The sequence below is a fragment of the Haematobia irritans genome, chromosome 1, assembly GCF_050003625.1.
Source record: "Haematobia irritans isolate KBUSLIRL chromosome 1, ASM5000362v1, whole genome shotgun sequence".
NCBI classification, from domain to species: Eukaryota; Metazoa; Arthropoda; class Insecta; order Diptera; family Muscidae; genus Haematobia; species Haematobia irritans.
Window position 1 is genome coordinate 223,571,446 of NC_134397.1, and position 16,908 is coordinate 223,588,353.

The window sequence follows — 16,908 nt, forward strand, 5'->3', positions numbered from 1 at the left end:
GCATAGTTTAGGAGATATGAGCAAAACAAGTTTTTCATATAAAAATTTCAATTTTTTCAGGATTTGGATGGAATTTTCGATTTTTTGGGGGTGGTCATGAATTAAGCTCCTTTTCGCTCTAGGACGCATAGTTTAGGAGATATGAGCAAAACAAGTTTTTCATATAAAAATTTCAATTTTTTCAGGATTTGGATGGAATTTTCGATTTTTTGGGGGTGGTCATGAATTAAGCTCCTTTTCGCTCTAGGACGCGTAGTTTAGGAGATATGAGCAAAACAAGTTTTTTATAAAAAATTTTAAATTTTTTCAGGATTTGGATGGAATTTTCTATTTTTTTGTGGTGGTCATGAATTAAGCTCCTTTTCGCTTTAGGACACATAGTTTAGGAGATATGAGCAAAACAAGTTTTTCATATAAAAATTTCAATTTTTTCCAGGATTTGGATGGAATTTTCGATTTTTTGGTGGTGGTCATGAATTAAGCTCCTTTTCGCTCTAGGACGCATAGTTTAGGAGATATGAGCAAAACAAGTTTTTCATATAAAAATTTCAATTTTTTCAGGATTTGGTTGGAATTTTCGATTTTTTGGGGGTGGTCATGAATTAAGCTCCTTTTCGCTCTAGGACGCATAGTTTAGGAGATATGAGCAAAACAAGTTTTTCATATAAAAATTTCAATTTTTTCAGGAGTTGGATGGAATTTTCGATTTTTTGGTGGTGGTCATGAATTAAGCTCCTTTTCGCTGTAGGACGCATAGTTTAGGAGATATGAGCAAAACAAGTTTTTCATATACAAATTTCAATTTTTTCAGGATTTGGTTGGAATTTTCGATTTTTTGGGGGTGGTCATGAATTAAGCTCCTTTTCGCTCTAGGACGCATAGTTTAGGAGATATGAGCAAAACAAGTTTTTTATAAAAAATTTTAAATTTTTTCCTTTTCGCTCTAGGACGCATAGTTTAGGAGATATGAGCAAAACAAGTTTTTCATATAAAAATTTCAATTTTTTCAGGATTTGGATGGAATTTTCGATTTTTTGGGGGTGGTCATGAATTAAGCTCCTTTTCGCTCTAGGACGCATAGTTTAGGAGATATGAGCAAAACAAGTTTTTTATAAAAAATTTTAAATTTTTTCAGGATTTGGATGGAATTTTCTATTTTTTTGTGGTGGTCATGAATTAAGCTCCTTTTCGCTGTAGGACGCATAGTTTAGGAGATATGAGCAAAACAAGTTTTTCATATAAAAATTTCATTTTTTCCAGGATTTGGATGGAATTTTCGATTTTTTGGTGGTGGTCATGAATTAAGCTCCTTTTCGCTCTAGGACGCATAGTTTAGGAGATATGAGCAAAACAAGTTTTTCATATAAAAATTTCAATTTTTTCAGGATTTGGATGGAATTTTCGATTTTTTGGGGGTGGTCATGAATTAAGCTCCTTTTCGCTGTAGGACGCATAGTTTAGGAGATATGAGCAAAACAAGTTTTTCATATAAAAATTTCAGTTTTTTCAGGATTTGGTTGGAATTTTCGATTTTTTGGGGGTGGTCATGAATTAAGCTCCTTTTCGCTCTAGGACGCATAGTTTAGGAGATATGAGCAAAACAAGTTTTTCATATAAAAATTTCAATTTTTTCAGGATTTGGTTGGAATTTTCGATTTTTTGGGGGTTGTCATGAATTAAGCTCCTTTTCGCTCTAGGACGCATAGTTTAGGAGATATGAGCAAAACAAGTTTTTCATATAAAAATTTCAATTTTTTCAGGATTTGGTTGGAATTTTCGATTTTTTGGGGGTGGTCATGAATTAAGCTCCTTTTCGCTCTAGGATGCATAGTTTAGGAGATATGAGCAAAACAAGTTTTTCATATAAAAATTTCAATTTTTTCAGGATTTGGATGGAATCTTCGATTTTTTGGGGGTGGTCATGAATTAAGCTCCTTTTCGCTCTAGGACGCATAGTTTAGGAGATATGAGCAAAACAAGTTTTTCATATAAAAATTTCAATTTTTTCAGGATTTGGTTGGAATTTTCGATTTTTTGGGGGTGGTCATGAATTAAGCTCCTTTTCGCTCTAGGACGCATAGTTTAGGAGATATGAGCAAAACAAGTTTTTCATATAAAAATTTCAATTTTTTCAGGATTTGGATGGAATTTTCGATTTTTTGGGGGTGGTCATGAATTAAGCTCCTTTTCGCTCTAGGACGCATAGTTTAGGAGATATGAGCAAAACAAGTTTTTCATATAAAAATTTCAATTTTTTCAGGATTTGGATGGAATTTTCGATTTTTTGGGGGTGGTCATGAATTAAGCTCCTTTTCGCTGTAGGACGCATAGTTTAGGAGATATGAGCAAAACAAGTTTTTTATATAAAAATTTCAATTTTTTCAGGATTTGGTTGGAATTTTCGATTTTTTGGGGGTGGTCATGAATTAAGCTCCTTTTCGCTCTAGGACGCATAGTTTAGGAGATATGAGCAAAACAAGTTTTTCATATCAAAATTTCAATTTTTTCAGGATTTGGATGGAATTTTCGATTTTTTGGGGGTGGCCATGAATTAAGCTCCTTTTCGCTGTAGGACGCATAGTTTAGGAGATATGAGCAAAACAAGTTTTTCATATAAAAATTTCAATTTTTTCAGGATTTGGATGGAATTTTCGATTTTTTGGGGGTGGTCATGAATTAAGCTCCTTTTCGCTCTAGGACGCATAGTTTAGGAGATATGAGCAAAACAAGTTTTTCATATAAAAATTTCAATTTTTTCAGGATTTGGATGGAATTTTCGATTTTTTGGGGGTGGTCATGAATTAAGCTACTTTTCGCTCTAGGACGCATAGTTTAGGAGATATGATCAAAACAAGTTTTTCATATAAAAATTTCATTTTTTTCAGGATTTGGATGGAATTTTCGATTTTTTGGGGGTGGTCATGAATTAAGCTCCTTTTCGCTCTAGGACGCATAGTTTAGGAGATATGAGCAAAACAAGTTTTTCATATAAAAATTTCAATTTTTTCAGGATTTGGATGGAATTTTCGATTTTTTGGGGGTGGTCATGAATTAAGCTCCTTTTCGCTCTAGGACGCATAGTTTAGGAGATATGAGCAAAACAAGATTTTTATAAAAAATTTTAAATTTTTTCAGGATTTGGATGGAATTTTCTATTTTTTTGTGGTGGTCATGAATTAAGCTCCTTTTCGCTCTAGGACGCATAGTTTAGGAGATATGAGCAAAACAAGTTTTTCATATAAAAATTTCAATTTTTTCAGGATTTGGATGGAATTTTCGATTTTTTGGGGGTGGTCATGAATTAAGCTCCTTTTCGCTGTAGGACGCATAGTTTAGGAGATATGAGCAAAACAAGTTTTTCATATAAAAATTTCAATTTTTTCAGGATTTGGTTGGAATTTTCGATTTTTTGGGGGTGGTCATGAATTAAGCTCCTTTTCGCTCTAGGACGCATAGTTTAGGAGATATGAGCAAAACAAGTTTTTCATATAAAAATTTCAATTTTTTCAGGATTTGGATGGAATTTTCGATTTTTTGGGGGTGGTCATGAATTAAGCTCCTTTTCGCTCTAGGACGCATAGTTTAGGAGATATGAGCAAAACAAGTTTTTCATATAAAAATTTCAATTTTTTCAGGATTTGGTTGGAATTTTCGATTTTTTGGTGGTGGTCATGAATTAAGCTCCTTTTCGCTCTAGGACGCATAGTTTAGGACCCATAGTTTAGGAGATATGAGCAAAACAAGTTTTTCATATAAAAATTTCAATTTTTTCAGGATTTGGATGGAATTTTCGATTTTTTGGGAGTGGTTATGAATTAAGCTCCTTTTCGCTGTAGGACGCATAGTTTAGGAGATATGAGCAAAACAAGTTTTTCATATAAAAATTTCAATTTTTTCAGGATTTGGATGGAATTTTCGATTTTTTGGGGGTGGTCATGAATTAAGCTACTTTTCGCTCTAGGACGCATAGTTTAGGAGATATGATCAAAACAAGTTTTTCATATAAAAATTTCATTTTTTTCAGGATTTGGATGGAATTTTCGATTTTTTGGGGGTGGTCATGAATTAAGCTCCTTTTCGCTCTAGGACGCATAGTTTAGGAGATATGAGCAAAACAAGTTTTTCATATAAAAATTTCAATTTTTTCAGGATTTGGATGGAATTTTCGATTTTTTGGGGGTGGTCATGAATTAAGCTCCTTTTCGCTCTAGGACGCATAGTTTAGGAGATATGAGCAAAACAAGTTTTTCATATAAAAATTTCAATTTTTTCAGGATTTGGATGGAATTTTCGATTTTTTGGTGGTGGTCATGAATTAAGCTCCTTTTCGCTCTAGGACGCATAGTTTAGGAGATATGAGCAAAACAAGTTTTTCATATAAAAATTTCAATTTTTTCAGGATTTGGTTGGAATTTTCGATTTTTTGAGGGTGGTCATGAATTAAGCTCCTTTTCGCTCTAGGACGCATAGTTTAGGAGATATGAGCAAAACAAGTTTTTCATATAAAAATTTCAATTTTTTCAGGATTTGGATGGAATTTTCGATTTTTTGGGGGTGGTCATGAATTAAGCTCCTTTTCGCTCTAGGACGCATAGTTTAGGAGATATGAGCAAAACAAGTTTTTTATAAAAAATTTTAAATTTTTTCAGGATTTGGATGGAATTTTCTATTTTTTTGTGGTGGTCATGAATTAAGCTCCTTTTCGCTCTAGGACGCATAGTTTAGGAGATATGAGCAAAACAAGTTTTTCATATAAAAATTTCAATTTTTTCAGGATTTGGATGGAATTTTCGATTTTTTGGGGGTGGTCATGAATTAAGCTCCTTTTCGCTGTAGGACGCATAGTTTAGGAGATATGAGCAAAACAAGTTTTTCATATAAAAATTTCAATTTTTTCAGGATTTGGTTGGAATTTTCGATTTTTTGGGGGTGGTCATGAATTAAGCTCCTTTTCGCTCTAGGACGCATAGTTTAGGAGATATGAGCAAAACAAGTTTTTCATATAAAAATTTCAATTTTTTCAGGATTTGGATGGAATTTTCGATTTTTTGGGGGTGGTCATGAATTAAGCTCCTTTTCGCTCTAGGACGCATAGTTTAGGAGATATGAGCAAAACAAGTTTTTCATATAAAAATTTCAATTTTTTCAGAATTTGGTTGGAATTTTCGATTTTTTGGGGGTGGTCATGAATTAAGCTCCTTTTCGCTCTAGGACGCATAGTTTAGGAGATATGAGCAAAACAAGTTTTTCATATAAAAATTTCAATTTTTTCAGGATTTGGATGGAATTTTCGATTTTTTGGGGGTGGTCATGAATTAAGCTCCTTTTCGCTCTAGGACGCATAGTTTAGGAGATATGAGCAAAACAAGTTTTTCATATAAAAATTTCAATTTTTTCAGGATTTGGATGGAATTTTCGATTTTTTGGGGGTGGTCATGAATTAAGCTCCTTTTCGCTCTAGGACGCATAGTTTAGGAGATATGAGCAAAACAAGTTTTTTATAAAAAATTTTAAATTTTTTCAGGATTTGGATGGAATTTTCTATTTTTTTGTGGTGGTCATGAATTAAGCTCCTTTTCGCTTTAGGACACATAGTTTAGGAGATATGAGCAAAACAAGTTTTTCATATAAAAATTTCAATTTTTTCCAGGATTTGGATGGAATTTTCGATTTTTTGGTGGTGGTCATGAATTAAGCTCCTTTTCGCTCTAGGACGCATAGTTTAGGAGATATGAGCAAAACAAGTTTTTCATATAAAAATTTCAATTTTTTCAGGATTTGGTTGGAATTTTCGATTTTTTGGGGGTGGTCATGAATTAAGCTCCTTTTCGCTCTAGGACGCATAGTTTAGGAGATATGAGCAAAACAAGTTTTTCATATAAAAATTTCAATTTTTTCAGGAGTTGGATGGAATTTTCGATTTTTTGGTGGTGGTCATGAATTAAGCTCCTTTTCGCTGTAGGACGCATAGTTTAGGAGATATGAGCAAAACAAGTTTTTCATATACAAATTTCAATTTTTTCAGGATTTGGTTGGAATTTTCGATTTTTTGGGGGTGGTCATGAATTAAGCTCCTTTTCGCTCTAGGACGCATAGTTTAGGAGATATGAGCAAAACAAGTTTTTCATATAAAAATTTCAGTTTTTTCAGGATTTGGTTGGAATTTTCGATTTTTTGGGGGTGGTCATGAATTAAGCTCCTTTTCGCTCTAGGACGCATAGTTTAGGAGATATGAGCAAAACAAGTTTTTCATATAAAAATTTCAATTTTTTCAGGATTTGGATGGAATTTTCGATTTTTTGGGGGTGGTCATGAATTAAGCTCCTTTTCGCTCTAGGACGCATAGTTTAGGAGATATGAGCAAAACAAGTTTTTTATAAAAAATTTTAAATTTTTTCAGGATTTGGATGGAATTTTCTATTTTTTTGTGGTGGTCATGAATTAAGCTCCTTTTCGCTGTAGGACGCATAGTTTAGGAGATATGAGCAAAACAAGTTTTTCATATAAAAATTTCATTTTTTCCAGGATTTGGATGGAATTTTCGATTTTTTGGTGGTGGTCATGAATTAAGCTCCTTTTCGCTCTAGGACGCATAGTTTAGGAGATATGAGCAAAACAAGTTTTTCATATAAAAATTTCAATTTTTTCAGGATTTGGATGGAATTTTCGATTTTTTGGGGGTGGTCATGAATTAAGCTCCTTTTCGCTGTAGGACGCATAGTTTAGGAGATATGAGCAAAACAAGTTTTTCATATAAAAATTTCAGTTTTTTCAGGATTTGGTTGGAATTTTCGATTTTTTGGGGGTGGTCATGAATTAAGCTCCTTTTCGCTCTAGGACGCATAGTTTAGGAGATATGAGCAAAACAAGTTTTTCATATAAAAATTTCAATTTTTTCAGGATTTGGTTGGAATTTTCGATTTTTTGGGGGTGGTCATGAATTAAGCTCCTTTTCGCTCTAGGACGCATAGTTTAGGAGATATGAGCAAAACAAGTTTTTCATATAAAAATTTAAATTTTTTCAGGATTTGGTTGGAATTTTCGATTTTTTGGGGGTGGTCATGAATTAAGCTCCTTTTCGCTCTAGGATGCATAGTTTAGGAGATATGAGCAAAACAAGTTTTTCATATAAAAATTTCAATTTTTTCAGGATTTGGATGGAATCTTCGATTTTTTGGGGGTGGTCATGAATTAAGCTCCTTTTCGCTCTAGGACGCATAGTTTAGGAGATATGAGCAAAACAAGTTTTTCATATAAAAATTTCAATTTTTTCAGGATTTGGTTGGAATTTTCGATTTTTTGGGGGTGGTCATGAATTAAGCTCCTTTTCGCTCTAGGACGCATAGTTTAGGAGATATGAGCAAAACAAGTTTTTCATATAAAAATTTCAATTTTTTCAGGATTTGGATGGAATTTTCGATTTTTTGGGGGTGGTCATGAATTAAGCTCCTTTTCGCTCTAGGACGCATAGTTTAGGAGATATGAGCAAAACAAGTTTTTCATATAAAAATTTCAATTTTTTCAGGATTTGGATGGAATTTTCGATTTTTTGGGGGTGGTCATGAATTAAGCTCCTTTTCGCTGTAGGACGCATAGTTTAGGAGATATGAGCAAAACAAGTTTTTTATATAAAAATTTCAATTTTTTCAGGATTTGGTTGGAATTTTCGATTTTTTGGGGGTGGTCATGAATTAAGCTCCTTTTCGCTCTAGGACGCATAGTTTAGGAGATATGAGCAAAACAAGTTTTTCATATCAAAATTTCAATTTTTTCAGGATTTGGATGGAATTTTCGATTTTTTGGGGGTGGCCATGAATTAAGCTCCTTTTCGCTGTAGGACGCATAGTTTAGGAGATATGAGCAAAACAAGTTTTTCATATAAAAATTTCAATTTTTTCAGGATTTGGATGGAATTTTCGATTTTTTGGGGGTGGTCATGAATTAAGCTCCTTTTCGCTCTAGGACGCATAGTTTAGGAGATATGAGCAAAACAAGTTTTTCATATAAAAATTTCAATTTTTTCAGGATTTGGATGGAATTTTCGATTTTTTGGGGGTGGTCATGAATTAAGCTACTTTTCGCTCTAGGACGCATAGTTTAGGAGATATGATCAAAACAAGTTTTTCATATAAAAATTTCATTTTTTTCAGGATTTGGATGGAATTTTCGATTTTTTGGGGGTGGTCATGAATTAAGCTCCTTTTCGCTCTAGGACGCATAGTTTAGGAGATATGAGCAAAACAAGTTTTTCATATAAAAATTTCAATTTTTTCAGGATTTGGATGGAATTTTCGATTTTTTGGGGGTGGTCATGAATTAAGCTCCTTTTCGCTCTAGGACGCATAGTTTAGGAGATATGAGCAAAACAAGTTTTTTATAAAAAATTTTAAATTTTTTCAGGATTTGGATGGAATTTTCTATTTTTTTGTGGTGGTCATGAATTAAGCTCCTTTTCGCTCTAGGACGCATAGTTTAGGAGATATGAGCAAAACAAGTTTTTCATATAAAAATTTCAATTTTTTCAGGATTTGGATGGAATTTTCGATTTTTTGGGGGTGGTCATGAATTAAGCTCCTTTTCGCTGTAGGACGCATAGTTTAGGAGATATGAGCAAAACAAGTTTTTCATATAAAAATTTCAATTTTTTCAGGATTTGGTTGGAATTTTCGATTTTTTGGTGGTGGTCATGAATTAAGCTCCTTTTCGCTCTAGGACGCATAGTTTAGGACCCATAGTTTAGGAGATATGAGCAAAACAAGTTTTTCATATAAAAATTTCAATTTTTTCAGGATTTGGATGGAATTTTCGATTTTTTGGGAGTGGTTATGAATTAAGCTCCTTTTCGCTGTAGGACGCATAGTTTAGGAGATATGAGCAAAACAAGTTTTTCATATAAAAATTTCAATTTTTTCAGGATTTGGATGGAATTTTCGATTTTTTGGGGGTGGTCATGAATTAAGCTACTTTTCGCTCTAGGACGCATAGTTTAGGAGATATGATCAAAACAAGTTTTTCATATAAAAATTTCATTTTTTTCAGGATTTGGATGGAATTTTCGATTTTTTGGGGGTGGTCATGAATTAAGCTCCTTTTCGCTCTAGGACGCATAGTTTAGGAGATATGAGCAAAACAAGTTTTTCATATAAAAATTTCAATTTTTTCAGGATTTGGATGGAATTTTCGATTTTTTGGGGGTGGTCATGAATTAAGCTCCTTTTCGCTCTAGGACGCATAGTTTAGGAGATATGAGCAAAACAAGTTTTTCATATAAAAATTTCAATTTTTTCAGGATTTGGATGGAATTTTCGATTTTTTGGGGGTGGTCATGAATTAAGCTCCTTTTCGCTCTAGGACGCATAGTTTAGGAGATATGAGCAAAACAAGTTTTTTATAAAAAATTTTAAATTTTTTCAGGATTTGGATGGAATTTTCTATTTTTTTGTGGTGGTCATGAATTAAGCTCCTTTTCGCTCTAGGACGCATAGTTTAGGAGATATGAGCAAAACAAGTTTTTCATATAAAAATTTCAATTTTTTCAGGATTTGGATGGAATTTTCGATTTTTTGGGGGTGGTCATGAATTAAGCTCCTTTTCGCTGTAGGACGCATAGTTTAGGAGATATGAGCAAAACAAGTTTTTCATATAAAAATTTCAATTTTGTCAGGATTTGGTTGGAATTTTCGATTTTTTGGGGGTGGTCATGAATTAAGCTCCTTTTCGCTCTAGGACGCATAGTTTAGGAGATATGAGCAAAACAAGTTTTTCATATAAAAATTTCAATTTTTTCAGGATTTGGATGGAATTTTCGATTTTTTGGGGGTGGTCATGAATTAAGCTCCTTTTCGCTCTAGGACGCATAGTTTAGGAGATATGAGCAAAACAAGTTTTTCATATAAAAATTTCAATTTTTTCAGGATTTGGTTGGAATTTTCGATTTTTTGGTGGTGGTCATGAATTAAGCTCCTTTTCGCTCTAGGACGCATAGTTTAGGAGATATGAGCAAAACAAGTTTTTCATATCAAAATTTCAATTTTTTCAGGATTTGGATGGAATTTTCGATTTTTTGGGGGTGGCCATGAATTAAGCTCCTTTTCGCTGTAGGACCCATAGTTTAGGAGATATGAGCAAAACAAGTTTTTCATATAAAAATTTCAATTTTTTCAGGATTTGGTTGGAATTTTCGATTTTTTGGGGGTGGTCATGAATTAAGCTCCTTTTCGCTGTAGGACGCATAGTTTAGGAGATATGAGCAAAACAAGTTTTTCATATAAAAATTTCAATTTTTTCAGGATTTGGTTGGAATTTTCGATTTTTTGGGGGTGGTCATGAATTAAGCTCCTTTTCGCTCTAGGACGCATAGTTTAGGAGATATGAGCAAAACAAGTTTTTCATATAAAAATTTCAATTTTTTCAGGATTTGGATGGAATTTTCGATTTTTTGGGGGTGGTCATGAATTAAGCTCCTTTTCGCTGTAGGACGCATAGTTTAGGAGATATGAGCAAAAAAAGTTTTTCATATAAAAATTTCAATTTTTTCAGGATTTGGTTGGAATTTTCGATTTTTTGGGGGTGGTCATGAATTAAGCTCCTTTTCGCTCTAGGACGCATAGTTTAGGAGATATGAGCAAAACAAGTTTTTCATATAAAAATTTAAATTTTTTCAGGATTTGGTTGGAATTTTCGATTTTTTGGGGGTGGTCATGAATTAAGCTCCTTTTCGCTCTAGGACGCATAGTTTAGGAAATATGAGCAAAACAAGTTTTTCATATAAAAATTTCAATTTTTTCAGGATTTGGATGGAATTTTCGATTTTTTGGTGGTGGTCATGAATTAAGCTCCTTTTCGCTGTAGGACGCATAGTTTAGGAGATATGAGCAAAACAAGTTTTTCATATACAAATTTCAATTTTTTCAGGATTTGGTTGGAGTTTTCGATTTTTTGGGGGTGGTCATGAATTAAGCTCCTTTTCGCTCTAGGACGCATAGTTTAGGAGATATGAGCAAAACAAGTTTTTCATATAAAAATTTCAATTTTTTCAGGATTTGGATGGAATTTTCGATTTTTTGGTGGTGGTCATGAATTAAGCTCCTTTTCGCTGTAGGACGCATAGTTTAGGAGATATGAGCAAAACAAGTTTTTCATATAAAAATTTCAATTTTTTCAGGATTTGGTTGGAATTTTCGATTTTTTGGGGGTGGTCATGAATTAAGCTCCTTTTCGCTCTAGGACGCATAGTTTAGGAGATATGAGCAAAACAAGTTTTTCATATAAAAATTTCAATTTTTTCAGGATTTGGATGGAATTTTCGATTTTTTGGTGGTGGTCATGAATTAAGCTCCTTTTCGCTGTAGGACGCATAGTTTAGGAGATATGAGCAAAACAAGTTTTTCATATAAAAATTTCAATTTTTTCAGGATTTGGTTGGAATTTTCGATTTTTTGGGGGTGGTCATGAATTAAGCTCCTTTTCGCTCTAGGACGCATAGTTTAGGAGATATGAGCAAAACAAGTTTTTCATATAAAAATTTCAATTTTTTCAGGATTTGGATGGAATTTTCGATTTTTTGGGGGTGGTCATGAATTAAGCTCCTTTACGCTCTAGGACGCATAGTTTAGGAGATATGAGCAAAACAAGTTTTTTATAAAAAATTTTAAATTTTTTCCTTTTCGCTCTAGGACGCATAGTTTAGGAGATATGAGCAAAACAAGTTTTTCATATAAAAATTTCAATTTTTTCAGGATTTGGATGGAATTTTCGATTTTTTGGGGGTGGCCATGAATTAAGCTCCTTTTCGCTGTAGGACCCATAGTTTAGGAGATATGAGCAAAACAAGTTTTTTATAAAAAATTTTAAATTTTTTCAGGATTTGGATGGAATTTTCTATTTTTTTGTGGTGGTCATGAATTAAGCTCCTTTTCGCTGTAGGACGCATAGTTTAGGAGATATGAGCAAAACAAGTTTTTCATATAAAAATTTCATTTTTTCCAGGATTTGGATGGAATTTTCGATTTTTTGGGGGTGGTCATGAATTAAGCTCCTTTTCGCTCTAGGACGCATAGTTTAGGAGATATGAGCAAAACAAGTTTTTCATATAAAAATTTCAATTTTTTCATGATTTGGATGGAATTTTCGATTTTTTGGGGGTGGTCATGAATTAAGCTCCTTTTCGCTGTAGGACGCATAGTTTAGGAGATATGAGCAAAACAAGTTTTTCATATAAAAATTTCAATTTTTTCAGGATTTGGATGGAATTTTCGATTTTTTGGGGGTGGTCATGAATTAAGCTCCTTTTCGCTCTAGGACGCATAGTTTAGGAGATATGAGCAAAACAAGTTTTTCATATAAAAATTTCAATTTTTTCAGGATTTGGATGGAATTTTCGATTTTTTGGGGGTGGTCATGAATTAAGCTCCTTTTCGCTCTAGGACGCATAGTTTAGGAGATATGAGCAAAACAAGTTTTTCATATAAAAATTTCAATTTTTTCAGGATTTGGATGGAATTTTCGATTTTTTGGGGGTGGTCATGAATTAAGCTCCTTTTCGCTGTAGGACGCATAGTTTAGGAGATATGAGCAAAAAAAGTTTTTCATATAAAAATTTCAATTTTTTCAGGATTTGGTTGGAATTTTCGATTTTTTGGGGGTGGTCATGAATTAAGCTCCTTTTCGCTCTAGGACGCATAGTTTAGGCGATATGAGCAAAACAAGTTTTTCATATAAAAATTTAAATTTTTTCAGGATTTGGTTGGAATATTCGATTTTTTGGGGGTGGTCATGAATTAAGCTCCTTTTCGCTCTAGGACGCATAGTTTAGGAGATATGAGCAAAACAAGTTTTTCATATAAAAATTTCAATTTTTTCAGGATTTGGATGGAATTTTCGATTTTTTGGTGGTGGTCATGAATTAAGCTCCTTTTCGCTGTAGGACGCATAGTTTAGGAGATATGAGCAAAACAAGTTTTTCATATACAAATTTCAATTTTTTCAGGATTTGGTTGGAATTTTCGATTTTTTGGGGGTGGTCATGAATTAAGCTCCTTTTCGCTCTAGGACGCATAGTTTAGGAGATATGAGCAAAACAAGTTTTTCATATAAAAATTTCAATTTTTTCAGGATTTGGTTGGAATTTTCGATTTTTTGGGGGTGGTCATGAATTAAGCTCCTTTTCGCTCTAGGACGCATAGTTTAGGAGATATGAGCAAAACAAGTTTTTCATATAAAAATTTCAATTTTTTCAGGATTTGGATGGAATTTTCGATTTTTTGGTGGTGGTCATGAATTAAGCTCCTTTTCGCTGTAGGACGCATAGTTTAGGAGATATGAGCAAAACAAGTTTTTCATATAAAAATTTCAATTTTTTCAGGATTTGGTTGGAATTTTCGATTTTATGGGGGTGGTCATGAATTAAGCTCCTTTTCGCTCTAGGACGCATAGTTTAGGAGATATGAGCAAAACAAGTTTTTCATATAAAAATTTCAATTTTTTCAGGATTTGGATGGAATTTTCGATTTTTTGGGGGTGGTCATGAATTAAGCTCCTTTACGCTCTAGGACGCATAGTTTAGGAGATATGAGCAAAACAAGTTTTTTATAAAAAATTTTAAATTTTTTCCTTTTCGCTCTAGGACGCATAGTTTAGGAGATATGAGCAAAACAAGTTTTTCATATAAAAATTTCAATTTTTTCAGGATTTGGATGGAATTTTCGATTTTTTGGGGGTGGTCATGAATTAAGCTCCTTTTCGCTCTAGGACGCATAGTTTAGGAGATATGAGCAAAACAAGTTTTTTATAAAAAATTTTAAATTTTTTCAGGATTTGGATGGAATTTTCTATTTTTTTGTGGTGGTCATGAATTAAGCTCCTTTTCGCTGTAGGACGCATAGTTTAGGAGATATGAGCAAAACAAGTTTTTCATATAAAAATTTCATTTTTTCCAGGATTTGGATGGAATTTTCGATTTTTTGGGGGTGGTCATGAATTAAGCTCCTTTTCGCTCTAGGACGCATAGTTTAGGAGATATGAGCAAAACAAGTTTTTCATATAAAAATTTCAATTTTTTCATGATTTGGATGGAATTTTCGATTTTTTGGGGGTGGTCATGAATTAAGCTCCTTTTCGCTGTAGGACGCATAGTTTAGGAGATATGAGCAAAACAAGTTTTTCATATAAAAATTTCAATTTTTTCAGGATTTGGATGGAATTTTCGATTTTTTGGGGGTGGTCATGAATTAAGCTCCTTTTCGCTCTAGGACGCATAGTTTAGGAGATATGAGCAAAACAAGTTTTTCATATAAAAATTTCAATTTTTTCAGGATTTGGATGGAATTTTCGATTTTTTGGGGGTGGTCATGAATTAAGCTCCTTTTCGCTCTAGGACGCATAGTTTAGGAGATATGAGCAAAACAAGTTTTTCATATAAAAATTTCAATTTTTTCAGGATTTGGTTGGAATTTTCGCTTTTTTGGTGGTGGTCATGAATTAAGCTCCTTTTCGCTCTAGGACGCATAGTTTAGGAGATATGAGCAAAACAAGTTTTTCATATAAAAATTTCAATATTTTCAGGATTTGGTTGGAATTTTCGATTTTTTGGGGGTGGTCATGAATTAAGCTCCTTTTCGCTCTAGGACGCATAGTTTAGGAGATATGAGCAAAACAAGTTTTTCATATAAAAATTTCAATTTTTTCAGGATTTGGATGGAATTTTCGATTTTTTGGTGGTGGTCATTAATTAAGCTCCTTTTCGCTGTAGGACGCATAGTTTAGGAGATATGAGCAAAACAAGTTTTTCATATAAAAATTTCAATTTTTTCAGGATTTGGTTGGAATTTTCGATTTTTTGGGGGTGGTCATGAATTAAGCTCCTTTTCGCTCTAGGACGCATAGTTTAGGAGATATGAGCAAAACAAGTTTTTTATAAAAAATTTTAAATTTTTTCAGGATTTGGATGGAATTTTCTATTTTTTTGTGGTGGTCATGAATTAAGCTCCTTTTCGCTTTAGGACGCATAGTTTAGGAGATATGAGCAAAACAAGTTTTTCATATAAAAATTTCAATTTTTTCCAGGATTTGGATGGAATTTTCGCTTTTTTGGTGGTGGTCATGAATTAAGCTCCTTTTCGCTCTAGGACGCATAGTTTAGGAGATATGAGCAAAACAAGTTTTTCATATAAAAATTTCAATTTTTTCAGGATTTGGATGGAATTTTCGATTTTTTGGGGGTGGTCATGAATTAAGCTCCTTTTCGCTCTAGGACGCATAGTTTAGGCAAAACAAGTTTTTCATATAAAAATTTCAATTTTTTCAGGATTTGGTTGGAATTTTCGATTTTTTGAGGGTGGTCATGAATTAAGCTCCTTTTCGCTCTAGGACGCATAGTTTAGGAGATATGAGCAAAACAAGTTTTTCATATAAAAATTTTAATTTTTTCAGGATTTGGTTGGAATTTTCGATTTTTTGGGGGTGGTCATGAATTAAGCTCCTTTTCGCTCTAGGACGCATAGTTTAGGAGATATGAGCAAAACAAGTTTTTCATATAAAAATTTCAATTTTTTCAGGATTTGGATGGAATTTTCGATTTTTTGGGTGTGGTCATGAATTAAGCTCCTTTTCGCTCTAGGACGCATAGTTTAAGAGATATGAGCAAAACAAGTTTTTCATATAAAAATTTCAATTTTTTCAGGATTTGGATGGAATTTTCGATTTTTTGGGGGTGGTCATGAATTAAGCTCCTTTTCGCTGTAGGACGCATAGTTTATGAGATATGAGCAAAACAAGTTTTTCATATAAAAATTTAAATTTTTTCAGGATTTGGATGGAATTTTCGATTTTTTGGGGGTGGTCATGAATTAAGCTCCTTTTCGCTCTAGGACGCATAGTTTAGGAGATATGAGCAAAACAAGTTTTTCATATAAAAATTTCAATTTTTTCAGGATTTGGATGGAATTTTCGATTTTTTGGGGGTGGCCATGAATTAAGCTCCTTTTCGCTGTAGGACGCATAGTTTAGGAGATATGAGCAAAACAAGTTTTTCATATAAAAATTTCAATTTTTTCAGGATTTGGTTGGAATTTTCGATTTTTTGGGGGTGGTCATGAATTAAGCTCCTTTTCGCTCTAGGACGCATAGTTTAGGAGATATGAGCAAAACAAGTTTTTCATATAAAAATTTCAATTTTTTCAGGATTTGGTTGGAATTTTCGATTTTTTGGGGGTGGTCATGAATTAAGCTCCTTTTCGCTCTAGGACGCATAGTTTAGGAGATATGAGCAAAACAAGTTTTTCATATAAAAATTTCAATTTTTTCAGGATTTGGATGGAATTTTCGATTTTTTGGGGGTGGTCATGAATTAAGCTCCTTTTCGCTCTAGGACGCATAGTTTAGGAGATATGAGCAAAACAAGTTTTTTATAAAAAATTTTAAATTTTTTCAGGATTTGGATGGAATTTTCTATTTTTTTGTGGTTGTCATGAATTAAGCTCCTTTTCGCTTTAGGACGCATAGTTTAGGAGATATGAGCAAAACAAGTTTTTCATATAAAAATTTCAATTTTTTCCAGGATTTGGATGGAATTTTCGCTTTTTTGGTGGTGGTCATGAATTAAGCTCCTTTTCGTTCTAGGACGCATAGTTTAGGAGATATGAGCAAAACAAGTTTTTCATATAAAAATTTCAATTTTTTCAGGATTTGGATGGAATTTTCGATTTTTTGGGGGTGGTCATGAATTAAGCTCCTTTTCGCTCTAGGACGCATAGTTTAGGAGATATGAGGAAAACAAGTTTTTCATATAAAAATTTCATTTTTTCAGGATTTGGATGGAATTTTCGATTTTTTGGGGGTGGTCATGAATTAAGCTCCTTTTCGCTCTAGGACGCATAGTTTAGGAGATATGAGCAAAACAAGTTTTTCATA